The 13,008-nt window shown below is 41.2% G+C and overlaps 1 pseudogene; it reads left to right on the forward strand.

Moving 5' to 3' along the window:
* The first annotated feature begins 8,688 nt into the window (after positions 1–8,688).
* LOC133364664 (5S ribosomal RNA) lies at positions 8,689–8,807 on the forward strand (annotated as a pseudogene).
* Positions 8,808–13,008: the final 4,201 nt, after the last annotated feature.

The raw sequence follows: 13,008 nt of genomic DNA on the forward strand, positions 1-13,008 counted from the left end.
CAATATAAAGTCTGGTGAACCACCAACTTCTCTTTGTATTCAGATTTTTTATGATGGGTAGGTTTCATGTTTTACTTTCCTTAACTGATACTTCTTGCCCTTCTCAAAATTCAGAAACATTTAGAGATATGTTAATATAACAATGGATGGACACATCCCTCAATATTTGCATCAATTTATTTATTTATTACATTTATTAGTCGCCCATGTGGCTGGCTGTCCAGCCACTCTGGGCGACGTACAAAATAAAAACATACAAATACATTAAAACATTTAAAATATCAACAATAATAATAAAACCTAACCCACCCCAAAAGCCTGCCTGACGAGCCAGGTCTTCAAGGCCCGGTCATCATAGGGGGGCATGGTGGAGATCATTTGGGAGGGAATTCCACAAAATGGAGGCCACAATTGAAAAAGCCCTCTCCCTAGTTCTCACCAGTCTAGCTGTTTTAACTGGTGGGATAGAGAGAAGGCCTTTTGAGTCTGATCTTTTAGAGCGGCATCCCTGATGATGCTGGAGGCGCTCCTTCAGATAGATTGAAATAACACATCTTTCAGCAACCAGAGTCCCAGTCTTTGTTACTAAGAGGCTCCAAAATAAGGCCTAGTTCAGAGTGACACTAGCCTTTACACCAAGGATGGGGAACCTCTGGTCCTCCAGATGTGGTTGGGTTCCAAATCCCATCAGCCCCAAACAGCATGACCAATGGCTAGGAATGAGGGGAGCTAGAGTCCACAATATCTGGAGGGCCACTGATTCTCTATCCCTGTTCTTATAATCCCCTGCCTGGGGATAGTTGGTAAGTGTTGAGTGGAGAAACTAAGTGGCCAATGTGCATGTATGACCCAACCCAGAATTTGAACATTTTTGGTTTTTGGGGCCAAGCAAATAAACAGTTGTGCACATCACTCTTTGTCCCATATCACAGTTCAGCCCTTAAACTCTGACAATATAATTTTTTCAAGCTCTTGTGTGGTCACTAGGAAGTATAGTCAGGTATTACTTGAGAGAGCAGGAGTATTATTTATTCACTGTTGAAACAGGAATGAGAATTGGCAGGGATTATACATACCTAAGGAACATCACATGCATCAGTACTTCCCGCTGTCAGATGTTAATGCAAATCAGTGGCAACTGTGGCTCCAGCTGTGCTTTCAGCTGTAAGTATCTGGTGCGCTAACCTCGGGAGTGTCCCAAATGATCTCAGCCTGTCAGACTCTGAAAGCTGTGACACTGATGGGTTGGAAAGAAGGAAACTTAAGAAAGCACAAATGAGCCTGGGAAGAAGAGTTAGCCAAGAGGATCCTTCTGCTGATCCATCATACTGCGAGAAAATAGCTCTTTAGCTCTGCCTGGCCTGGAAATGCAAGTCACTTGAGCTTCCCTGCTCCCTTTGGGTCCATCCCAATCAAAGGGGTTGCTTACAGATCCTCAGTGCATGTGCGTAGATCACAACCACTTTCTTTGCATGCTTTGCACTGTTTCTCGATCTGATTCCTGCCCTGTCTCCTGGCTGTATTCCTCTAGCTTTCCTCCTGATTCTTTTGCATACCTCCCTAATTGTAACTTGTCCCTTGACACACGCGTATCCCATAATATTAGATCTACTGATGTCACTACCAATGACTCTGAGATGATCATGTCTCATTGGTGAGACTTGGCTGATTTTTGATTGATTTCATTTTAATGTAAAGTTTGCATGCTGCTTTCCCGACAATGCTGAGCTTATAGCAGCTCACAGCAATAGCAAAGCATTATAAACAACAACAGACACAATTCCTGGGATACAATCATATTTCAAACAAACAAACAAACAAGCCCATAGTACAATGTCAGTAAAGCAGAAATAAAGACTTCAAAAAGCAATGAATGCAGTTTGCTACAAAATAATAATACTGTAGTTTCTTAGAAATGGCTCTGAGCACCAGCCCATTGTCAGTTGCCATAATCCCTCTGAGAAGGACCTTCCTCACTCACTGCAGCAGCTCAATCCAGGCAGCAACTTCTTTCATAGGAGAAGGGCTGTAGCTCAGTGGTAGAGTATCTGCTTTGCATGCAGAAGGTCCCAGGTTCAATCCCTGGCATTGCCAGGTAGGTCTCGAGAGAGATCCCTATCTGAAATCCTGGAGAGATGCTGCCTGTTAGTGTAAACAATACTGAGCTAGATGGACCAATGATTTGACTTGGTATAAGGTGGCTTCCTGTACTCATATGCATAATTTTAGGCACAAGACAGGCAGGCCAGGCTAGCTGATCTCAGCCCTGGATGGAATATATACTCCAATCTGAGCTTGGGTAGTAGTATTAATTCCAGGCAATACTTGTTTCTTCTTTCAGTTTCTCCCAAACCACAGCCTCCAGAAGTTTTTTCTTTAGGCAAAATTTACTGGTGACTCTGGACCTAGCTCTTACTAGCTTAGCCCACAGAATAGGGTTTGCTTGATTCACAACAGGACTAGTAGTGCGGACAGTTCTTGACAAATAATCTGTCTTCATGTTTCTGTGGGTCCCAAATTCAGGACCCCACTAAGAACTTCTGCTTATCAAAACATTTATTTTTCTCAAAATTCCAGAGAGTTTTTGTTCAAGCAGGAAATTTCAAATTAGGCTTAAAACATCAATTTTGGCAAAATGAGAGTGAGTTCCATAATTCCATTTTGTTCCTTCTCTTTCCTGCATGTGGAAGGGAAGGTATGAACACTGAGTCAGTTTGGATGTAATGATCCTGGCTTAATAAACCACAGAACAAGTAAAAAGCTGTGCTCCCCACTCACTTATTCCATCTCCTCCTCTCTTCTTATGCCAGCTTTGGTGCTTCTGTTGGGGTTACTTTGAACCACAGTTTTACATTACATCTGAACCAGGAAACTGTGGTTTAGCCTTGAACTCCAAACCATGATATGCAGTTGCAATTTGATTCTGGTTTCATATAGGGATTAGGAGCTCAAGATTTCACCACAGTTTCCTGGTTTGGTTGTAATGGGAAATTGTAATCATAACAGATATGCTGAAGTGGGCATTGATGTGAATAGGTATGGAGGTGAGAGTGCATGGGAATGATGCTCTTTCTTAGCTTAATCAACCATAGTTGATTATTATGTCTGAACTGACACGAAGGTTGTAAGGCTGTAAGACACGGGTGGGGAACCTTTTTCAGCTTGAGGGCCACATAGGACCCTCCAAGGACTGCATACAGTGGTGGGTGAGGTAAAGGTCAGGCACACACGTATTTCCATTCATCTAGGCAAGCAAGATATATTATCACAGTTCAAGGAGACACTCTACCCATGTTAAATCACTAGAGGAGTTCACAGACCAGGACCAGTGAGGGGTGTAGCCTGGGTTTGTAGCGCAGGCAGCTGGAGAAAGAGCCCTGGAGGTTTGCATTCAGCACCTAGGCCCAAGATTCCCCACCCCTGCAGTAAGGTGACACCAAGTTGAGTTTCTTGTTTACAAATCTGGATTCCACTCAGTCTTCCTCCATGAAATGACACCCAGAAACCTGGTCTGTGCTGGAGGGGGTGGGCTGTCAGTGAGCCTGTAGAAATGACAAGAATCATAACATAGCAATGAAATAAACTGACAAGAAGGAATCAGTAAGAGTAGATAATCAGATATGCTACATGCACTAAAAATATAGGACAACTGTAGACTTGAGCAAGGTAATTCATTAGAAGCAGAATAACAAGCAGGTTTTATGATGGTTTCTACACAACAGTGATGCATTTAATGTTCTGTGACAATATATTTGGGGCTTTTAAATGTATTTTAGGAACATCAGTATCCCCATGTTCATAGCAATAGACAGAACAAAGTCAAAACATTGCACTTCATTGTAACTACATTTCAAAGTCTGCTCTACTCTCAAGACTGTATTTGCGTTCTGTACCTCTGTGAAATGGGTTTGATGTTCAACCAGTTTAATGTCCTATTAAAGATACAGATTGGAGTTCCACCAGCTGAACACGTCTCTGGGATCCTTTAGGGTATTATAACCGAGTTTCAATTGTTCATTTTGTCAGCTACGTGCTGTACATTTATTAACACAATGGAACTTTTGCTGAGCTGCAATGAACTATGTTCACCCTTCAGGCAAACAAGTACTCAAAGCTCAAGGGCTTTAGCTCACAAGCTGTCTGTTGTTTTGTCTGGGAAAGTTTGTCTTCACATGTTGTAAACCTAAATGTGCGACAGGATCACAATGAGGGGGTAGCCTAAAGGAAATGTGAAATACATTGACACTGAATTGGTGGAAGATGGATGCATTTGAAAGGAAAGGTGTGAGCTTGGGCACTTTTAAGTGTGTTTGAGAATGCTTAGCAGAGAGCACTACTGAGAGACACCATTGTTCAGTGGTAAGAGCCCATGTTTTGCAAACAAAAGGTCCCAGGTTCAGTGATTGGGTATCTTCACTTGAAAGGATATCAAGTAGTCAGGCTGGGAAAGGCCTTTGCCAGAGATAATTCAGTGTTGCTGACTGTCAAATAGATAGCAAGATCAAGTATAAGGCCATTTCCTGTATCTTGTCATGTGTTCTAGGGAAGGACCATAGCTCAGTGCTAGAGCATCTGCCTTGCACGCAGAAGGTCCCAGGCTCAGTCCCTGGTATCTCCAGATAGAGCTGGGAAGGACTCCTACCTGAAATCCTGGAGAGCCACTATGAGTCAGTGGAGACAATACTGAGCTGGATGGGTCAATGGTGTCACTTTGGAGAAAGAAGCTTCCTATGTTCCTAAGATTTTTTTCAGGGACGGCAAGGTGACCAGAAAGCTTGATTGGTCTGTCCATGTATCAGAGAAGTGCATGTGGTTAGGTGTGACAAAGGGAGATGGCATAGGAGCAGATATTTAGAACCCCAACCATGTTCCCCATCCCAACTGTGGGAACATAACAGAACAGAGGGGGGGCATTGTCTCTGCTGAGTGGCCTTTTCCAGGCTGGCCTACCATTAGGTGGAGTGAAGTGGCCATCTCAGGCAGCAGGTGTTAAGGAGCAGGGGGCAGTAGTAAAGTGTTGGAGAACAGATTTATGTGTGCCATACAGTCTGCCCTGCACCTCCAAAACGGCCCTCGGGATGCTGTCCTATTACCAGTGTTGAAATAAGATTCAACTGCCAGTCTAGCTTCTCTCCTTGGAATGGGACTTTATGCCATCCTACCCCTCACCTCAAGCAGCAAAATGTCTTGGGGCTAGCCACAGTCTTTTCTGTCTCTGCCTCCTTCCACACTTGTCTTGCCAGATGAACTCTCACAGGAACAAATTAGACACCCCCACAAATCTCTCACCTACATATCCTTACTCCTGTGGCCACTGTGATATTGATTTTGGATGCCTCAAGCCTACATAGCGCAGGGAGAAAAGCAAAACATATATTACTTCACAGCATCACATAGGGATGGGGGAGAAATTTGGTTCAGTTCACATTTAAAGTCAAACTTACTTAAGCCACACTTCTGAAACAATATGCAAACTGAAATACAGCTATCCTTTGAAATTCACACATCTCTGAATTTTGCAGAGCAGTTCTCCAGCCAAGTCATATGTACAAAAATGTATGTACTAGAGTAAAATGTACAGTAGGGCCCCGCTTTACAGCGCTTCGCTTTACAGCGCTTTGCTAATACAGCAGTCTCAATTAGACGCAATTAGACTAAAGCCCCACTCATACGGCGCTTGTTCCTCTTTTACAGCGGTTTTCGGGCATTGCACACCATTCTATTCAATGGGTTCCGCTTTACAGTGTTTTTCGCTTTATAGTGGGGGTCCGGAACGTAACCCACTGTATGAGTGGGGCCCTACTGTACACAAAAATGCATTTATTGGTGAATATAACATACAAAAATGCATTATATTAGGGATAGTTTTGCAAAAATGTGTTTTTTAGTTAAATTTGCATGCAAAAATGTGTATATTAGAAGAAATTCACACTGACATTTGATGAATTTTCATGAGGACTTCTTTAAAAGCACACACACACACACCCTGCAAAGTGATATGGAAATATGGAGAACCAAATCTAAAATTGGAAAAATTAGAAACTGAGAGAAACCAAATTGACAGATTTGCCCATCCCTAGTAATACATGAGGCTGACACAGGTCTTCCTCACAATAAAGACCTATGTCTTATGCTGTTTATACTTGTGCCCATATTTCATTACACTTAAGGTAAGTAGCTGGATGAGCATATCTCAGGTGCAGGAGAGAGAGAGGGAGAAACAACAGCAAATTTCTTTTTTTCTTGAGTTCTAACAAAGAAGGTAGGTATAGGGTAGGGAGGTAAAATAGGCACAGCTTGGACCCATCACTGTTATATCCCTTCCTGCATTTATTTATTTATTTATTAAATTTCTTAGTTGCCCATCTGGCTGGTTCTCCAGCCACTCTGAGCGATGTACAAATTAGCATATCAGTGCAATAAACATTAGAATCTGAGCCAATAATAATAATAAAATCTATCTACACATCTAATAACATAGCAATCCAGTAAACATTAAAACCTACACCAATAATAATAATAAAATCTAATCATCCCCAAAGGCCTGCCTGTATTGTTACAGAAATGGTGTAACTGCACCTCAGTGTAAATAACCCATACCTCATTCACGTCAAAGAGAAAATAATTTAACTATCCAATATCCTGAAGAGCGTGTGAGGTGGTTGGTGGCTTCCAATAAACAAAGAAATTGACTTTTATCAGAAGGCCCAACAAAGTGATAGTACAATCTGTTGCTCCATGAATGTTCAGCTCTCAGAGCTGAATGTGTGTGTGTCCCTACTGCAGGTCTATGGAGGCCTGGCATCAGTACAAGGCATTCTTGGGCAGCTGCTGGGGCTCAGAGGCCCACTTAGTTCCCTTGTCCTAGGTCTCTTGGAGCAGCCATTTTAACTTCCCACAATGTCCGGGATAGGGTTGCCAGGCACAGGGCCTGAGACTGATCCTGTATCTTTAGGAGAAGAGAAAGTCAGCCAAGTGCAGGTGTTCTTGCAACACTGTGATGGGAAAAAACACAAGATGGACCCTTCCCCCTGCTCAACTTTTAAAGATACAGAAAACCTTTTGGTTGCCAGGCCCGGCCTCTCCATTTTGGTTAATTACTGTGCCAAAGTATTGATAATCCTTGACTAGTTCAATGTCCTCGTTGTCAACTTTAAAGTTACATAACTCTTCTGTTATTACCTTACTCTTCTTGACGTTCAGCTGTAGTCCTGCTTTTGTGCTTTCCTCTTTAACTTTCATCACCATTCGTTTCAAATCATTACAAATCATATCCCAGTCTCCTTCTGTGTTAGAATTGCTTTTTAATATGCTTTTAAACCTTTTTTTAAACAATATGCTTTTAAATCTTTTTTTAAAAAAGTCTTCAAAGCTTTTAAAAAATGTTTTTAAAGTTGTTTTGTTTTAATGTATTTTAATGTCTGTTTTTATGATGTTTTAAAGTGTTTTTAGTGCTTTTGTTTGCCACCCTGGGCTTCTGCTGGGAGGAAGGGTGGGATGTAAATCAAATAATAAATAAATAAATTACTGGTTTCTGCTAGTAGTATGGTATCGTCTGCATATCTTAAATTATTGATATTTCTCCCTCCAATGTTCACACCTCCTTCTTCTTGGTCCCATCCTGCTTTCCGTATGATATGTTCTGCATATAGATTAAACAAATAAGGTGATAAAATGCACCCCTGTCTCACACCCTTTCCGATTCGGAACCAATCAGTTTCTCCATATTCTGTCCTTACAGTAGCCTCTTGTCCAGAGTATAGGTTACGCATCAGGACAATCAGATGCTGTGGCACCCCCATTTCTTTTAAAGCAGCCTTAGTAGTATCACCAAAAAAGCACTGGAATTACTTATTATTAAACATGTATAGAATTACACAGTTAAGCAGTTTAGAAACTTTGGGCAAAGTAAAGTCTTTGCTTTTAGTTCATTTGCAGAGATCAGCTTACAGTTTGGGTAGTGCTTTGGGGCTGTGCAAGGAGGGAAAGGGCAGGCAGAGCTGTGTTTAAAGCCTGCCTCTGCTCTTATATGTATGTCTACTGTTAATTCCATAGAATCATAGAGCTAGAGAGGTCTTGTAGATCATCTAGTCCAGCTCCCTGGTCAATGCAGGAAATCCAGAGCTACAGTGTCCCCAACAGATATCTGTCCACAATCCTCTGCTTGAAGGCTTCTAGAGAAAGATGGTCTACCAACCCTCTTAGTGATTGGTTGCATTGTCAAACTCCTCTTACCATCAATAAGTTTTTCATAAGAGTTTCATTTATTCTCAGCTGCAAAAATATGTATTGGAAACAAAAGATGCCACCATGAGTTTCATAATTGTTTGTGGGGGATATCATAATGACCAATCTGATATACTATAGATGAGCAAGTAATAAAGCAGCAGATTTTTATAAAAATTGTCTTCATTTTATTTTGGAATGATACATTGCAGGACAACATTTATCCACCCAATTGTTTTGTTTTGCTATCAAATTACTTTTTATAACATTTCATATATATCCGTAGGTAAATATATGTGTCTGTTCTTTTAACATAAACAAATAAATAAATAAAAGTAAAAAAGAACCTCCCTCATAATGTTCCACTAAAATCTATCTTTCTATAAATTAAGCCCATTTGATCTGCTCCTACCCTTTTAGCAGCAGAGGAAGTACGTCTAAAAGATTAGGTACAAGAGATGTGCCTATGGCCATACTACCCTGAACTTGCCCTATCTTGTCTGATTTTGGAAGCTAAGCAGGGTCAGACCTGGTTAGTACTTGGATGGGAGACCGCCTGGGACTACCAAGTGCCGTAGGGTTAGAGGAAGGCAATGGTAAACCACCTCTGAATACATATTACCATGAAAACCCCATGAATATATCCAAAAAAGATTCATAGGGTTGCCATAAGTCATAATCGACTTGAAGGTATATAACAACAAAAGAGATGCTGTGATCATGTACATTGCAACACATGAACTTAAAGTTCTCATGCAAAAGCACCAGTTCTAAGCAATTGCACGTTTGCATGATTCTGCTCAGCCCCAGCGGTGCCTGGACACCACTAAGGTGATTGCTTGGGCCTGCTGCAAGTTTGAACCAGACCATAGGTGAATGGCATTCAAGAAGTTTTTTTTTTTACAAATTCTGAGTTTGTTCCAGCTGAGGACCACACATACTGAGTCAGCATCTCATCCTTCATTTTGTCACCAGTGCTTGAAAACAACAACATATGATATTGACTGAATGGGGTAGTGTAAATGGAGTGCTAGATAGGATGGAGTCATCATGCTTCGAAATGAAATTTTGTTAATATTTCATGCTTTACGTATTTCAAATACCTTCTGCTATGTTTATGCAGTATTAAAGCAAATATTTTGAGGGCCAGCTTTACATGCCTTAAGATCTTCAATTCAATGAAGCAGTTTTATAACTAATGCTACTTCTTAATGATACTCAGTACATTAAGGAGATTTTTATTGACTTTAATTATAGATAAAGCAATCAGCAGGTAATAGCAGAAACAGAAGCTGAGGGGGCCAAGAAGTGAACAGAAAACACCCGTATTGGAAATCAATAATGTTATGGATGAGAATTGCAGCACGACTATTCAGTGGTTTTAAAAAAAATGCATCAGTCTCTAAAGAACAAATAATGAATCTGTTCAATGAGTAACAAATTACAGTACACCTTTTACAAATGATCCTTTGTAAACAGTACTCTTGGGGACTAAGAAATATTATGTTATGAACAGTGAGTGCAATTAAATGAATACTGTGCAGCGTAATAACCACAGTTAAGCAGTAGCAAACATGAATCCATAGTAATGTTTCTTCTTTCACGGCCCAAGCCTATGCATGTTCAAACCATACAACATTCAGTAGGACTTGTTCCAATATAGGGATGGAAGAGAAGTTGGTTTGATCCTCATATTTAAGTGAACCAACTAATTCGCACCTCCTGAACGAATATACAGATTGGAATGTAATCATTCTTTTGATTTTGCACTTCTCTGAATTTTGTGATGCAGTTCCTGGCTTAAAAATATTCCAAATTGCATAAAAATGGCTTACTGTAGGCAGAGCTTGGAAAAGTTACTTTTTTGAACTATAACTCCCATCAGCCCCAGTCAGCATGGCCACTGGATTGGGCTGATGGGAGTTGTAGTTCAAAAAAAGTAACTTTTCCAAGCTCTGGCTGTAGGATAAAATGTGTTTAGAAATGGGATTAAATATGTATTTACATAGTATTCTAAAAGGAATTTTCATACTGAAAATCCACCCCATCCATCACCTCCTCTCCCAGTATGGAGGATCAGAAGTTTAGATTGGGCCCCAAGGCTGGAATCCTTACTCCACTTATCTGGGAGTAAGTCCCATTGAATCCAATATGACTTACCTCTGAGTTAGAGATGGTTAGGACTGCAGCTTAAATGAATGAAGTTACTGATCCATTCTTGCTCATCAGCTTCATGCTAGAGTTCCCCCTCAGTAGTTTCTTTGTTTAAAAGCTGCAACTCCTGGGAGACTGAAATGTTCAGTCACCCAATTAGAGGTGAGATTTTGTCCATTTCTTTCTTTGTGTAAAGACTGACTGAACTGTTTGTCCTATTTATTTATTTATTTATTTATTGAATTTGTATCCCCCTCTTCTTCCCAGGGTAGCAATAGCAGAGGCTTTGTTGGCAGGTGATGGTATATATTACATTGGAGGATGAGCGATGAATGAGCCCCTAGTGGCATTGCTGATGATACTAGGTTCTACAACAGTGTTGCCTGGGGATATGGGAACTCATTTGGCATCTGGGTTTATTGCAGGGTGCGGTCCCTGGGTTTGTGTTTCTGTCAGATGGCATATTGCAACTACTGAGCAGGGGATCCATCCTAACTACGGGAAGCTAGTGTAATTTATGCCAGCTTCATTTAAGACAGCATAAAGTATGCCAGATCCAAACCTTGCTCAAGAGTAGAGCTACTGCTGGCTTAGTAGCCTCACAGAGGGGAAACAAGCCTTTGAAGCAGAGTTTACACCACACTTTTTTCAGTGTAAGTTCTGTTGGGTTGCTCGGTCAGGTGACTAAGCTGAAGCAAGTTAGGATCCAGCATAAACACCCCCTGCCTGGTCCTCCCTCTGCCACACCCCCAAAACATCCCTTTTTGGGGGACTTACTTGGCTGAGCTGTGGCTGAGCCAGGATGAGGCACTTATGCCAGTGTTTCTTTGGCTGAGCTGGGGTTGAAGGCTTAGGCTGGCCTAGCCTCGGCTGAGCCAGGGTTTGGCCAGCAGAGCCAGAGATCTGCCAGATCCTAATTTGTGCATCCTGGAGGATCTTGGGTTTGGATTGCTCCCTTGGTGGTTTAGATTATAAAGCAGAAGAGCCCTCTAATACTACCATTTTAATTTTTTAAAAGACAAATTCTTGCTGTTTATGGATGGGATAGAAAGTCTTGAAATAATGAGTCTTCTTTATTACCATTGTGCTGGAATTTTTGGAAAGAGCTGGATTTGGTTTTTGAAACTAGCTCAGTTAAAAGATGAGCATTGGGGAAAAGTAAATGCTGTGCTTTGGGATGTCATTGCGGTGAGGGTAAACATGCCCCCTGGCATTAGATGGGCTAATCTTCCATGAAGTGGTGAGCCACCAACGTGGGGAATGGAAGAATGCATAATTGTACCTCTACAGATTCCTGGCAATGAATAGACACTCTCTAACCCATCTCCTCACATCAGAACATGACAGCTAGGCTGCTTATGGGGGGAAACTGCTGCCAGCATATAACACCTTGTCTGCAGGATCTGCACTGACTGCCAATCTGCTACCAAGCCAAGTTCAAGATTCTGATACTAACATATAAGGACCTATACAGGTCAGGACCAAATTACTTCAGAGACTGCCTTACTCTTCCAGAGCTTGGAAAAGTTACTTTTTTGAACTACAACTCCCATCAGCCCAATCCAGTGGCCATGCTGGCTGGGGCTGATGGGAGTTGTAGTTCAAAAAAAGTAACTTTTCCAAGCTCTGCTCTTTACATACCCAGTTGGTCACAGCATTCTGCAGGAGTCCCTAAAATATCAGAAGCCTGCTCCATACCAGTTCATAGTAAGGCTTTCAGTGTGGCTGCCCCTTTTTTGTGGAACAGCCAGTCGAGACTGGTGGCTCCGATGTCAGTAGGGCAGTGAATCTGCACCTTGGATAGCTCCTTAAACGTTCAGGCAAAAACCCGGACCAGATTCACTGCCCCATTGACATCGGAGCCACCAGTCTCCACTGGGAACAGCATTCCTATTCAGACACTACGGGCAGAGGAGAAATGTAATTTCCAGAAACACCTGAAGATATTTTTGTTTCAACAAGGTTTTCCAGCTTGATGTTTGTTTTAGGTCTCTGCATTGGATGTTTACTTGTGCTGTTTTAAACCTATGTTTAGGGTTTTTTTAAAATTGTTTTTAAACCTGTTATAGTTGTTTTAATTGTATACTTGTAAAGTGTCTTGAGGCATATGTGAAAAGTGATTAATAACTTCATAATCATCACGAGAGATCTTAATTCCCCATTCTGCCTATGAAGACCTCCATTTTTATTTTGTGATAGCCACCATCTCACCCACACAAGGCCCTAGAATAACAAAATATCCAGGGTGTGGGTAAGTAAACTGGTGTTTGCCACAAGTGGCTTCTGGAAACAGGTCTGCTGCTGCCACAGTTGTAGGTGGCATCAGAAACTATTGCAACCCCCCCCCAATTACAGCAATGAATGTGGGTAGCAAAACAAATGTGACATCTCTAAACAGATAGTAAAACAACTTCAATTTCTCTGAAAAGATAACAAAACAAAGATTTTTCAAAATGAAAATTAAGTCAAAGCAAAACAAAGAGACAAAAAGGTTTCACACACACCCCTAATTTAAACTTGAATGTATTTATTTATTTATTTCATTAAACTTATAGACCGCCCCATAGCCGAAGCTCTCTGAGTGGTTAACAAGAACAAAACAACATAAAAACACAATAGCATATAACA

This window comes from Rhineura floridana, chromosome 9 (assembly GCF_030035675.1).
Source record: "Rhineura floridana isolate rRhiFlo1 chromosome 9, rRhiFlo1.hap2, whole genome shotgun sequence".
Lineage (NCBI taxonomy): Eukaryota > Metazoa > Chordata > Lepidosauria > Squamata > Rhineuridae > Rhineura > Rhineura floridana.